A 15,542-nucleotide genomic window follows, 5' to 3' on the forward strand; every position below is an offset into this window, starting at 1 on the left:
TATGTTTCTGCTCCAAAAGTTGGACTTTCTCCGCTAGCACATTATAGAGTTTTTGCTTTATTTTCTTCTTATGTGATGCTATGGAGATGATATTCCCTCTGATTGTCGCCTTATGGGCTTCCCATAACATTGCTGGTGACTCTACAGAGCCCTTATTCAGCGTTAAGTATTCTCTGAGTTTTTGTTTAATCTCTATCTCTACATCTACTTGGTTTAACAGAGAATCGTTCAGTTTCCAATTGTATTGGTTAGTTCTATATAAGGGGAGGGAGAGTGTCAGTGAGACCGGGGCGTGATCTGACCAAGATATTGATCCTATATCTGACTGGGAGGTTTCCTGGAAGATATCTTTAGTACCCAGAAAATAATCAATCCTTGAGTAGGTTTGGTGTGGGGGGGATAAATAGGAGTAGTACCGCTGCCCCTGGTGCTGGGCCCTCCAAATGTCTGTCAGGGAGAACTCCTTCATTATCTGTCTAAATTCTCTGGCATTTTTTTCCGTGACACGGGGATGTGGAGTCCCTGTGGGGCTTGTTCTATCTAGTTCCGGCATTGCTATCATGTTTAGATCTCCTGCTAGTAACAATGTAGTTCGAGTTTGGGGGTCGATAAGGTCACATAGATCTCTTAAGAACTTGGCCTGGCCTTCGTTTGGGGCATAGATGTTAACAAGAGTGACATCCACTCCCGACAGGGTACCTTGTAGGATAATGTATCTCCCTTCTGGGTCAGCAGTCTCTTGTTTTAACAAGAATTTGACAGTATGCTTAAATAGGACCGCTACCCCTCTTTTTTTTGTGGGACATGACGCATAGTACGCCTGTGGAAAAACCATCTGGAAGGTGTTTGGGGTGGGTCGTAGTATTGAAATGCGTTTCCTGTAAAAACAGTATGTCGCCTTTTGTTTTTTTGAACTCTTGGAGGGCAAGTTTTCTTTGGTGGTGTAGTTTAACCCTCTAACATTTAAGGATATTAATTTAAGTGTCGTTTTAAGAGCCATTTATGGTTTTGGGGTGTGTAGTGCGTCCTACCTTTCCCTCAATTTTCCCACGATGGAGGGGGGACCTGCCTTCAGAGCTCCTCTTGTGATCTGCATAGTTGCCTTGTGGAGTCTCAGTGTCTGGGCTTTCTGTTCGGTTTTATCTCTGTTTAGCGTGGGCTGGGGGAGATAGGTAGGGAAGGATGGGGGGGGATAGAGAAGGAGAAAAAGAAAAAGAGAATGAGTGGGCGATATGTACGCCCCGTCATGGGTACCCCCACCACTCTAAGGATGGGGGGTAGGGCATAGTGCCCCTTGAGAACCTCTCGGGACGTCCCATCCGTGGACCCATCTGGATACACCCGGAACCCCCTGTGGTTAGTCATGTGGTCAACTGGACCTAGTTAAAAGGTAAATACGTTAACAAGGAAATGTATAACAAGTTAACTGTAAGTTTCCTGAGAATCAGCATGAAGACCCGCCCTGTCCTTCAGTGCACGTTGGGTATTTATCCTCGATCTGGGTGTGCGCCTGCTCCCTGTATCTGGTATCTCTGCCCTCCTCTGAGGTCTATAATTCTCCAACTGGGACACCTATCCTCGGTCCCGTCTTAATGCCCTTTCCCTCGGTGTCTAGCTTCTCTATCTTTGGGGGATATATAGTCGGCTCGTATCTTAGGTATTGGATATTACTACAACTGGGTGTAACTAAGGGCTCTATTTTTTTGTGTTCGCATTGGTCTGCTTCGCCTACTTACTTACTAGGTGCACCCATTTGTCCTTAAGCTGCTCCAGAGATTAAGTTTCCTTTTTACAGTGCTATGGCCATACTCATTTAGTATGGAGTTGATGTGATGTTTCCCCACTAGATGGCCCCAGAAGTATGTAGGTCTTGCCTATGGGCTGTTGAAAGAATACTAGATACTCCTCAGTTACCTGAATCTCACTGGCATAAGTCTCTGGCCTGAGAATCAGGTAAGTGCCGACAAGCCTCCCCCTCAGCCCCCCCACCGCCCCCCCCAACCCCAACACCCGCGCCCCCCCCCAAACCCCGCGAGGCCCATACTCAGGGCCTCTCCACCCGCCCCCAGCCCGAGGAGCCGGAAAGAGCCGCGGCCACAGCACACGGAGGGGGGGGCAACCACGCGAGGGAGCGAAACCCGTCCACAAGTCGCAGAGCAGGTAGCCCCAAGGGGGAGAGGAGGGGGGGCGCACCCCACGCCCACGAACCCATCGCCGGTGAGGGGGGTGGGGGTGGGGGAAGGAGCATGGCAGTCCAAGCCTGGGTCTAGGCGCAGCATCAAGCTTTGTATTGCTATGGCCATACTTATTTATTATGAAGTTGATATGGTGTTTTACCACTAGATGGCCCCAGAGGTGTGTAAATCTCGCTTATGGGCTGTTAAAAGGATACCAGTTACTCCTCTGCTACCTGAATCTCCCTGATGTTAGTTTTAGGCTTGATACTCCGGCAAGTGCCACCATTTAAGAACGGATTCTGTTTAGAATGCATTAGTTCCGATTGCAGCACAGGCCTCCCCCAACCCAGTCCCAGCCCCCCCCAACCCCAACACCCGCGCCCCCCCCCCCCCGAGACCCCACGATCACCCCCCCGAGGCCCATACACAGGGCCTCTCCACCCGGCCCCCAGTCCTAGGAGCCGGAGAGAGCCGCGGATACAGCACGCGTGGGGGCAACCACGTGGAGGGGCGAGACCCATCCACAAGCCACAGAGCATTTAGCACGGTGGAGAGGAGGGAGGGGGGCAAAAAGTGGGGGGGGGAGACAGGGCAGATCAAGTTCGGGCCTAGGCGCATAAGCAGGTAAATGGGCGTCAGGAACCGAGCGGCCCCCCAAGTCTCGTGCGTCCTTCAGGACAGCGGCAGGATCCCCAGCGGCATAGTCCTCAGCGTCGCTGCATCATCGCGGAACTCCACATGTCAGCAGGTCAGGCAGGTTCTCCTCTTGTGTGTGCTGCAAGTGGGATGGGCAGGGGGGATCCCCTACTCCTCCTCTGCTGGGGCCCTCTGCGTGGCGATCCGTTGTGATGCTCGCTGTGGTCTTGGCTGCTGGTGTTGGCGCTCTGTATCCTCCACATCTCCAGGGGAGCCTTCTTCTCCAGCCTGTGTCAGACCCAGGCCTCGTAGGAACCGCGTGCAGTCCTCAGGGTAGGAGAGCGTATGGAATTTGCCTCCCTTATTTACCACGATTTTAAAAGGAAAACACCAGCGATATTTTACGTTTTTGTCCTTTAGCTTTTGGGTCAAATGCTTTAGCTCTCTCCGTCTGTCAATGGTTTTTTTTTGAGAGGTCACTGTATATTTCAAGCTTAGTGTTCTGAAACTGCACTGTGCCTCTCTCTCTGCTGGCCATCAGGATCGCTTCCTTTGTCAGGTAGTGGTGCAGTTTAATGATGACATCTCGTGTTCTTCTGGGATCCGCAGACTTTGGCCCCAGGGCTCTGTGGCACGGTCCATCTCCATCTTGTCGAGAGTGAGGCCTGGGACCAAATCCTTGAACAGATCTATCAGATATGGGCGAAGCAGTTCCGCGTCAACCATCTCTGGGATATATCTGATCCGGACATTTTGTCTGCAGTCGTGGTTCTCTTGTTCTTCCGCCTGCTCATTGAGTGCCCGTATTTCGAACTGCATTCTGTTAATTTCATCTTCTACAGATGATTGGGCATGTTCCAGACTGTCCACTTTATTTTTAATAGTGTCTGTGCGCTGCGAGAGACGATTCATGTCAGTTTGCAGGGTATGCACTGCTTTAGAGAGATCGTCTTGGAAGCCCTGTCTCATTCTGGTGAACAGGTCTTCGAGATATGCCTTGTTTATTTCCCTACTCACTCCGTCATTGTCGGCCGCACCGTCAGGCCCTTCCCGCGAGTTAGATGCGTCGCCATCTTGGAATAGGCCGCAGCTCCCTGCGGGCCTCTGACTCGTCGGGAAGTAGCTAGAGATGCTTTGTTGTGCCGTTTTTTTCGATCGGTTAGCCATCTCTGGTGCCTTCTCCTACTCTCTGCTTCTATTTGGGAGCGTTTTGGGGTCCAGAAACTGTTATTATGCTATGTTATGCTGGCAGGGGCTCGGGAGATCTCCGTCTATGTGTCCATGTGCGGTCACCGGAAGCGCTGCTTTTTGATGACATCGGGCTCCTCTAGGATCGTCTCGGTCACCGTCTCCGTCTCCGCCGCACTGGGAGTCACCACTGCGGTGGGACTCTTACGGGCCTCCGGCCACACCAGAGCTCGTCGTTGGATGGTTTCTGGACTTGTCTGCTCTCTCTTGATGCTTTTGGGGTGGTTCGCCGGTAGGCGCATCGCCACCGATGTCACGCCAATCTCTTCCTCCAAGGAAATCACGATCGGTTCCTCCACTGGGGAGTCACCTGGTTCTTCGGCGATACAACCAGTGGGTATAGGTACAAAGTGGTCTCGCTCTCGTACCTCCACTGCGGTCACGCTCTTCTCTGTTGCCAGCTCGCTCAGTTCAATAGCGAGCTGAGCCTTGGTTCCTCCCGATTTGGTATAACAGGGACCCAGGGCAGTCTTTTCTTTACCTTCCGCCACCTCCGTCAATGTTCCCGGAGAGGTACCCCGCGGGGTTCCGAACAAAGGCCATGGCTCCTTCGGCCAAAGGTAAAACGCGCCACATTGAGGGCATCGGGCCCTGGTGCTTGGTACCGCGCTCGGTATCCCGCAGTGGACGCACAAACACCGAATGTATTCGTGCTCAGCTACCTCCACTACCAGTAGGCCTCCTGGTAATAGGTAGATGGTAGTACTCATCTCGGACATAGTTCACTCAGGGTGGGAACAGCTCAGTGTTCCAGCTCCTTGCTCATCGAATGCCAGACAAAAGTGAAGCTCTTCGCTCAGGCTTCCGGTCCCTCCCTTCGCTGGGGAGGACTCTCCTGATTGTCTCTCCTTGTGCCCCCTCCCTCTGGTGGAATCCAGAGGCGGGATCTTTTCTTCTTCAGCGTGACGTGGCCTGGCTTTCTGACCATTCACGGCACAGGTGGGTGGGCTTTCGGCTTTCGCGCCGCTCCGCTCCCCGTGCAAAGAATCTGGGTTTGGCGCCAAATTATTACACATGTCCCGCCACATTTTCCTAATAGTCTCTGTGCAAAACGCACGTGCTTGCTCCAGGCTTGGCGGGAACTGCCATTTTAGATCACTGTTCTTGCTCCGCGGAGCACATATAGGGATGGACGCCATCTTGGATGAGTCCTCCAAACGCCCATGTGCCCTATCCTCAGTGTCTAACGGGTATCTCGTACCTAAACACTGACTGACTGCCAACTGTGTGCTCTGCATTCTGTGTCTCTTACTACGTTGAGGTGGCTTGTACCCAAGGCTCAGCGGAACCCCTCTCCTCCATGCACTGTAATCGATGTCTACCATGCAAGTGTTCTGTGGTGCGTGTGTGTGGGTGATAGCTATGGTACCTCATTTCTAGGTATGGGTGTCTCCTACTTTTGGCCACTCATAGCGCGGGCCCTGGGCCATGGTCCCTGGACTGGTTAACAGGCTGACCCCCCAGTTGCATCATGCTACCGCCTCAAGAGACTCAGTCAGCTCTAACTATTCACCCTCCTACGCCACCTCCTATGGGCGCCCAGCCTTCTCTAACACTTGCACGGAGAGTGCATCTCACTCTGCCCGTTCCGCCTTGCTATAAGCCGGTCCTGTTCTGACATATATATCTCAGCAGCGCCTCCAAATGTAACCCTGCTTCCCCCCCATCCCCCAGACTCTACGGTGGTGTCTAGGGTGCATGAGGGCAGATTACATGCGGTGTGGTGCATACCTGTGAGGAACAGGAGGGCCTGAGCTTCCCGCGATGTTATTGGGGAGCCAGGACCGGGCTTCTGGGGTGGTAGCCTCCATGATCTCTTAGTGGTGCAGCGCCTCCATCTTCTATACTTCCAGGAATATGGGACAGGACCTGTATAGAAGAACCCCTTGGGTCCCAGCGTAATAGCTTCCAATTCACACACAGTCTTTGGTAACAAAGGATAGTCTCTTTTATTGACAGATCAGCAATCTCCCAACGGTAGTGGCTTCCAGTAGCCGCAACAACAACAGCCAAGCTAATTACGCCGCTCTACTTCCACACAGATAATTCCTCCTCTCCTTCCCTCCAAGTCTCTCCTCCGACAGGATAGTCTGGGCTAGGGCTTCAATACCCCGTGGCCCACCCCAAGGTTATCCTCGCGATGGGGCTTGAATTCTCCCCATCACACCAGGCAGTGGGGTGAGGGCATTGGTCCACCAGGTCTATAACTCTATCAGCTCTACTAAAGGAGCCTGAATCTCTCCTCTCCTCTCTCTGCTCTTGCACTCTGCACAGGGTAGACCGCGGTCTCCTCCAACTCCTCGGACCGATCCGCAGGACTCTTCGACTCACGGCATAACTAACCGGCAACTCCAGACTCTCGGCATAACATACCAGTAACTCCAGACTCTCGGCATAACTTACCGGCAACTCCAGACTCTCGGTAAAACTAACTCTACTCACAGGAGTTGGCTGCTAAATATAGAGCTAGCCCCGCCTCTCGTAATGTCAGCAGAACCTCCCCTCTTGTTCACGCATGCAGCAGAGTCCAGGCCTGCATCTACCACTCAAGACAGAGCTATGAAGGGGGAAAACCCATGATGATTACTGGTGCCTGATCTTAACAGGACTTACCACAGTAGAAGGAAGATAGGTATAGCCTGTGCTGTTTACAGGGGGCTACACTTATTTAATATAATTTAGACATTTCCAGCTATTAACAAGGTTTGGTCTTTTCCACTTACATTTAATGCTGACTATTTTTATTATATTTTATGTATAAAATTGAGTCTTTCAGTTCCATTTCTTGTCTTTTGAATTTATATATGTTCAATAGTATTTTTATATAATTTTTATATAATAATTGTTTATTTTATATAAATACCAGGTTCTTAACTGTTTCATTTTTTTATTTTAATTGGCTTAGCACCTGATTATCTTAGTAGAGAGACTAGTTCTAATTTGCATAGCCTATCAGGACCTTGCAATCTACTATTTATGATGTTCAGGTGATGTCTGAGTCATGCCCCAGAAGAAGTCTAAACTCAGACGAAACTAGTAGGGTGAGGGTTTCTTAGTAGATGTCCCTATTTTCTGTTATATTCAGGACTTTTTAACTGTCTTTCTATTTGCTGCAAAGCCTTATTTAAAGGCTATTGGGACTGTTATATCAATCTCGGAATTGAGCACTGTGGCTAATCTCACAGAGTGAACGGAGCCAGCGGTATCACCGTTCAGGGGAGTAACGTAGCATTGGAGGACCCGCGCAAACTGCTGGTTACGGCTGAGCAGTGAAGCTTCCGCGTCCGATCACACAGACGGAGTGAGCGGTTCCTGTGATTATCAGCCCCTTTGATGCAACAAACTGAAAGCATTTTACTGATATGCCTGTTATTTCAGCTACATTTTAAGTAGCCTCTGTTGCTTGCGCAATCATTTTATTCATAAACGTACTTCACCATATTGATATCTTTTTCATTTATAGGTACATCTCGTTGTGGAATTCGAATATAGGACTTGTTCACGTATTTATCTTTCAGGTGTTGTATATCCATGCACCTGTGTCTCTGATTTGCGCCTTTTGTGTTTTTTTTATACTTTGTACTTTCTTTGGGGTGGTGTACACCTATTACATTGTGGCAGCACTCATAGACATCATTGCAACACTATTTTAAATCAGTTTTGCGCACTGTATACTTTTCTTTTTATATATATATATATATATATATATATATATATATATATATAATATATATATATATATATATATATATATATATATATATATATATATATATATTGTGACAAACGGCTTACTCCGGGGCTCCGTCGTTTGTCCGGGACTGTTTAGAACACGGTCTTTTAGGGTAGGTTAAATGATGAGGCGTCACGTACTGTTCCTTTAAACAGGCTATGCCTGGTTTATTCAGTCCCAGGCACTGAGACTGCCACAGTGCATACAACAGAAAACAGATCAAAACAAAAGCTGCTCATCTGAGCGATAACTTAACTTAGATATCCCTGACTCAGGGTTGGAAGTGGCTTTTCCACTCCCAACAACAAAACAAGGTACTTTTGCAGTCTTATACAAATGAACAGAAAGATTGAACCTGTTAGGGGAAGAGGCTTCTCCCCTCTGTAGTTCAGCAGCCTTCCAGCCTCCTGGCTCTTGTGGAGAGACCAGAGCAAACAGGAAAACAGTCTTACATACCTGATTCCTAATTAGCATGACAGGTGACAGAAATCAGGCAGCAGACAAACTCTGGTCTGGATCTCTCATCCCTCAGTTCCAGCGCTTGCCAAACTGTGGGATGGAGTGTATGTATTATAAGGCTGCACTCCCAGGCCAAACAGGATAGAAACTGTTTAGTATCCTGGGAGCCCTATATACGGAATTTATTACCATCCCCTGGTTTCTGTCACAATATATATATATATATATATATATATATATATATATATATATATATATATATATATATATATATATATATATATATATATATATATATACATATATATATATATATATAAAAAAAGAGAAAAAAGCGCACTCCCCTAGTGCATTATCTTATGATGCAGATGAAATAAAATGTATTTAAATAAATGTAAGGTAGATACTACACACTTACAAGACATAAAGAGTAAAATTCACGTGAAGGTATCTTTACACACAGACTCCTGGTACAGATCAACTGCGTCTCCCTATACAGCTCTAACAGGCAATCACACTGTTTTATCTTATTTTAATAACAAAGTATTGAAGCAGGGGGTCTGCGGAGCTGAACCACATTAATTTCAGGCATGGTAACCCCCTGCTTCCTGAATTAAAGGCCCCAGTATAAGGTGTCTGTAAAAGGGACTTGCCTCTAATCCAGCAGTGTGCTTGTTAATTGCATACCAGCAATTAACCAACTCCACCTGGCTGATTAGAGCTCTCTCTGAAATAGCCTGTGCTGAGACAGGAAGGGAGGCTTCCTGAGATCACAATTGGAGCTGACCCAGCAAAGACTGAAAGAGGATTCCTGAGTCTCAAAATTGGGGGCTGAACCAAAGAACGACAGATGTCTTGAGCTGCAAAGAGACTGCAGCCTGACAGCAAGACAAGAGGGAGCAGACTATACCTGGACCGACATTACCTTAGCACACAAAGGTGCTGATCCAGGAGGCAGAGAGGCTTCCCCTACAGCTACAAGAAACAGATAAGACTTTCTTATGGGACTGTTAAATATCTGTATATATGTTTATATATTTGGGACTGGTAAATAGCTTAGCTAACCACTCAGTTAGAGAGGGCTGGACTACATGTGTATATATTCTCCAAAATGGCAATGTGGTGAAAAAAAGAAGCGCAAATACAAAAACAACAATATAAAGCTTTTCAGTGCAGCATTTGAATAAACAGTATCTAGTGTACCATATGTGGTGAATAAAATAAATAAACAATGTGCAATAGAGTGCTTAGCACTAATACCAGGAATGACCCAGTGAAAGTGATGTGCTAGTGATTAGGTGAACATATCACTCACATAAACATCTGCAGGAGGATGGTTTGATCACGTGAATCTCTCTCTTAAAGACACATGGAGAGTACAGTACATAGCATAATACAGTTTAATGCACAAACAAATTGATTCAGATTGGGGAAAGGCACACTCACATTCTTCCAAAAGGTAAATCGCAATGAGTGCTTTAAAGGGCACACTCTCGCCGCTCTGGGACTTCCGAAAAGCTCTGGAACAGGAAAGGTGACGGTGTGGGTCCCCGCTATCCGCCTAGATTCTCCGATCAGCGTTGTGAAGTTGTGGCCGTTGGCACTTCCACATCTGCGTGTGCAGCAGGTGCGGTGGCTCACAAGTGACGGGGCTTTTCCTTGCCAGCTACGGAGTCAGCTACGGAGTCTTCAGAGGGTTCAGAAGTCCCAGAGCGGCGAGAGTGTGCCCTTTAAAGCATTCATTGCGATTTACCTTTTTGGGATAATGTGAGTGTGCCTTTCCCCAATCTGAATCAATTTGTTTGTGCATTAAACTGTGTTATGCTATGTACTCTCCATGTGTCTTTTAAGAGAGAGATTCACATGATCAAACCATTCTCCTGCAGATGTTTATGTGAGTGATTTGTTCACCTAATCACTAGCACATCACTTTCACTGGGTCATTCCTGGTTTTTGTGCTAAGCACTCTATTGCGCATTGTTTATTTATTTTATTCTCCAAAATGGAGCTGTTTTTTCTTTGGCTTATTTTGAATGTTCTGTTGTGTTAAAGGGACAGGCGCAATAAAGCCTAATTTTAATTTCTCTTAAACGGTCTCCATCGCGTATCTCTGCACATGTCTCTTACAGTGTAACTATCTTCACAAAGTTTAAATGTCCTGATCAAGTGACATGGGAGATTCAAACAATGCAGGGAGATACCAGCACCACATGCCTGTAACTCGGGAAGCATGGGATCCCCGAGTCTGAAATGAATGCAGTTTCATTAAAATGAAATAAAATCAGCTTCATTACCTTAGTGAGATCTGCCAAGGTAATGAAGGGGTTAAACCAGAGTACCTGTTTTGTGTGGGAGGAGGGGTGGGTGAATGGGTTAGTTGCCACAGGGTGGTTGGTAAGGGCTACCGGGAAGGTTGCAGGAGGGGTTTACTACTTCATTACTTTAGCGGTAAATACAGCTAAGGTAATGTTGGATTAACCCTTCCCGCTACCCACCCAAGAGGCCTAACTACCCACCCTCGGGTAACTACCCCCTTCACCAACCCTCTCTATCCCAAATAAACATTAAAATATAACACAACAAACAATACTATCCAATACACCAATTGATTGCCAGTGTGGTTAACTATGTCCACGATGGGAGCAAAGATGAGCCCAATGGTAATGATTGGGCACCATATTACCCACCCCCTCTACCCCTAACCCCCCACCCCTTCACAACACAAACAGTACAGTCATTGGCAAAATCCATATTATTCGGATCTGGATAATAGCATATTTGCCCATTAAAAATAAAACATTATCCAGACAGCATGTACTGTAGTAAATTAAAGTTGTACTTACCCCTGCCAGGATGAAGGCCAACCTCGTCCTCTGCATCTTCAATGGGCAGCAACATTAAAATTAAAAAACGAACCACTGGCAACTAAATCCTTAACTACCTCAGCAGTTATTAATCACTAGAGTAATTAAATGGTTAACCCCACCTACTACCCACCCGGGAGGGCTAAACACCCTCCCCAGGGCAACTACCCCCTGCCCACTCCCTCTACCCCATCACCACACATACAAATGGGCAAAAGCACTAGTAGCCAAAAATGGCTAATGGCACATTTGTACCCTTTGTTTTAAAAACAAAATAAATACAAAATCTTGCAGATCCTTATATTATCATTCTGTTATGACACCATATTTTGCAACCTTTGTCAATAAAATATAAATAATTAAATGACATATGGATATGAATTTTTTATTGATATAATTGATATTCTAATCCCACAGTATTATACAATATTCATAGATTCTATTAACTCTAATCTAGATGTACATCTGGTGTGCTTGATATACATAGACTTCTACATTTCAACATCAATAATTAACAATGTTGCTAGAATAAATCTTGAATGGAAGCAAAATAAATGACAAATCTTCAAAGTTAACATGTATTTCTTAATGAATACTAAACATAATATAAAATATACTAGTATATTTTTAATATATATATATTTATAAAATAGTGTAAATAAATTATAATAGATTAATGTGAATCAGATAAATATATGATCTACAATAAATTAGTGGGAATCAGACAAAAATGGGCGGGGGAGGGGACGCAGCTACATTATAAAATATCATCTTTCTTCCATAGTTCAAATCTTGTCATCTGCTTGCTCCAGTTACTTATTGGAATGCTGCTAGATCCAACTCCTCATTCAGACCTCCTGGATGCAGGATCTGTAGTTTGAAAATAAAATAAGGCTCTTGTTTTCTTAGATTTCCTAATCTATCCCCTCTTCGTTTGCTTTGTTTAAACTTTTCTAAACCCATAATTTTCAAATCTGATGGGTCTTTAATGTGTTTATATGCAAAGTGTTGTGAGACCCCATGTCCTAGAAAACCTTTTAGTATATTCCTCCTACTGTATGGCCAATGTATTGCAGGCCACATTAACACGTGAGCATATATACTACATAGTTTGAGTTACAGTTTATATGCACCGTAACTGTGAAGGTCACATTGGTAACTTTAGACTTATACACCTTTTTTTTTATTCATGATATGTGGACATGTCAGGCATCTCCCATGACCACATCTGTATGTACCATTGATGATACTTCGAAGCCATGTACCCTGGGCCTTCACTTCTTTTTTTCCTACTAAGGGCACTTGGTGTCAGGATGTTTTTTAATTTGCTCACTTTTTTAAAGATAGTATCTGGCTTCTCTGTTAAATTTTCCTTCAATACTGCATAATTTCTGAGGATATGCCAGTGCTTCTTAATTATCTTCCCTATTTCTGGTGCTGCTCTATTATGTTTTGTAATAAACAAACACTTATCGGTTGATACCGTGTTCTTTTTTTTGGTATTTATGTTTGAATGTTGTATAAGTGACAGCCTGTCCATCTTGCGTGCTCTTTCGGCTGCATGCTCAATGATATTTCGATTATAACCTTTTCCCCTAAACTTCCTTGTTAAAACCTCTGCTTGTTCATTAAAATCTGTTTCTCTGGTGCAGTTTCTTCTTAATGTAACGGCTGGACCCCCCTTGTCTGACCCACCCAATCTCACATTGGCCCATGTGGTCTAACCGGTCCCCATTACAAGGTCGTGTGTGGTGGTGCACCTGCAAGTAACAGGACTCCTGAGTCTCCCGCTTGGTGTTATAAGAGGATATCATCAGGACAGGTATCTGAGGTAGTGGTTACGAGTCCAACTTACTTCATGTGCAGCGCCTCCACCTCATCAGGATCTATGCTTCCGCAGGGAGATGGTCCTGGTGAGGAACTCCTTCTCGGTGGTGACTGCCACTGCTGAGTAACTTCACACTCACACAGTGGAGGTATCTTTGAACATGACATCTTTATTGTAGGTTGTGATGTAGCAGACTGCCCCATGCAGCTGCCGCCTCTAGCCGCACATCTCTCCGTGCTGTCCCTTTGCCAGGTACGCCCTCCCGTATTGAAGTGGGATTCCCTTTCTCCTAGGTAGATCACCACTGCGCCAGGTCCCTGGACACAGTGTGGCTTAGACAGACTTGATTGGTCACTCTGCTACCGCTAGTTACAGCACTAGGGTCACAAAAGTATTCCTCCAACCGCTTCACACAACTGCTGGCTAACACTTGCCACTACTTTGCCACCAACTTTGTCACAACACTAACTGACAGTGTTGTGCCCTTTATACCTCAGGGGGCAGGCGCATCTCTGATGTCACTATCCAGGGACTCAGAGCATACAGCCACTCCCCTCCTTACACAGGGCACCACACCAGGGTGTGAGGGAAAACCTCCATAACTACTGTTGGCAGGCCTATACTTACCAGGACTTACTGCCAACAGGGAAGATGTACGCAGTCATTATTATGCATGGCTACATTAATCTCAAGAATATCAAGTAATCAAGATACACATAGGGTGTATTATTTTTCCAGGTTTGTAAATGATTGCTCTGGTAGTTGAGATAACTGTTGGGAGCCACTTCTTTAAAAAAAAGTTTTGGTTAAAATCTTACTTTCTTTATGGAATAAAACGATGTCAACAAAATCAATAGTGTTTAATCAAACTTGTATGTAAATTTAAGATTTCGTTGATTTTTATTCAAAAAAAAATAAAATCCATAAGAGAACTCTCGCTCCATTTCCAAATGAATACCAGATTGTCAATAAATCTTTTGTATACCACTATATTATCCATGAAAGGATTGTTTTCCCAGATATGATTTTTTCCCCAGAAACCCATGTACAAATTCACAAAACTTGGAGCAATTTTTTTCCCAATGGCCGTTCCACACGTTTGCAGATAAAATTTTATATAGTTATTTGTCAATATAAAATCAATGCTTTCCAGAATAAAAATGCTTTTGTTCCTCATTTAACAGGGGTTCTGAATTGAGTAATTAAGCTGTCGCGTTAATGGCCTTGATGTGTTCAATACTTGTGTATAACGCAACAACGTCACAAGTTACCCAAATAAAATCTTCATTCTACTTTATTTCATTAAAAATTTCTAAACAATGTTTCGTGTCCCTGAGATAAGACCACAAGTTGCTCACATATGGCTTAAGAAAAAAATCGACATATTTTGACATGTTTGACATGATTGAATCGATGCCAGAAATTATCGGCCAGGCTGGAGGGTTTTCAAGACTTTTATGTATCTTCGGCAGATGGTAGAAAATAAGAGTTATTGGCTGGGGGTTGTCCAAAAATGCATTCTCCATTTTGTTTATTACCTCCTTTGATAGACCATTTTTTAGGTGAGTTTTTAACTTTGTTTGAATGACAGGAAGAGGCTCTTTGTCTAGTGTTACATATGATGACTCATCGTTTAGCAGGCTAAATGCCTCTTGCACATAATCTGACCTATTTTGGAAAAACACCCCTCCACCTTTATCCGCTTGCCTAATTGCGATTTCATTATTATTTTTCAGGTCCTCAAGGGCCGTTTTCTCCTCCTTGGTTAAATTTGATTTGACTGCCTTTTTGGTATTATACAAAATGTTAATATTATTATAAACCAGTTGGTGAAACACTTCAATATTTTGCCCCTTCGATTGAGCAGGATAAAATATTGACCTTGGTTTAAAATTAGTGTGTTTACAGCCAATGTTATTAGCTAATAAAATACATGTACCAGGCAAGGCTTCTTCACTGCATTTCCCCCCTCAAATTCGTCAAGCAATTCTCGCATTGATTTTAAAAATTATTTTTCCTTAATTTGTTGATTAATGTAAAAAATTAGTTCTTCCTCTTTATTTCCTATTTTTAGAAATTACGTTTCAAAGTCAGTTTTCGTGAAACCCTGTGAAGGTCCACGAATATCTCAAAAAGTATCGGATTGCTAACTGGAGCAAATGACAGCCCTTTATTCAAAACTTTTATGTGGTTTTCATTAAGTGTCAAGTTAGACAAGTTAAAAATGTCATTTCTCCCTTCATTCTTCATTCTCATTGCCTCCTTTTTTTGCTGTACTTTTTTTCCCCCTCTGCTACCTCGTGCTCTAATCTTTTTACTTCCCTTTGGGTCTGTTAGATTTGTTTTTCTCTTTTCTCATAGGTTTCCCTGCTTTCTCTTATTGGAGATGTTTTGCCCTAGTCGCTCTGATCTACCCGTTTGTTGTGTCTGTCTGCTGACTTTGGGTTTCTCCCTAAAAAACAGATTTTAATGAGCAAGCAGAGGTTTTAACAAGGAAGTTTATGGGGAAAAGGTTATAATCAAAAAATCATTGATGAAACATCTACATATTTCTAATCAATCGAAATCCCTCCTATTCACACTTCTTCAATCTTCTT

This window comes from Ascaphus truei, chromosome 3, assembly GCF_040206685.1.
Source record: "Ascaphus truei isolate aAscTru1 chromosome 3, aAscTru1.hap1, whole genome shotgun sequence".
Classification (NCBI taxonomy): Eukaryota; Metazoa; Chordata; class Amphibia; order Anura; family Ascaphidae; genus Ascaphus; species Ascaphus truei.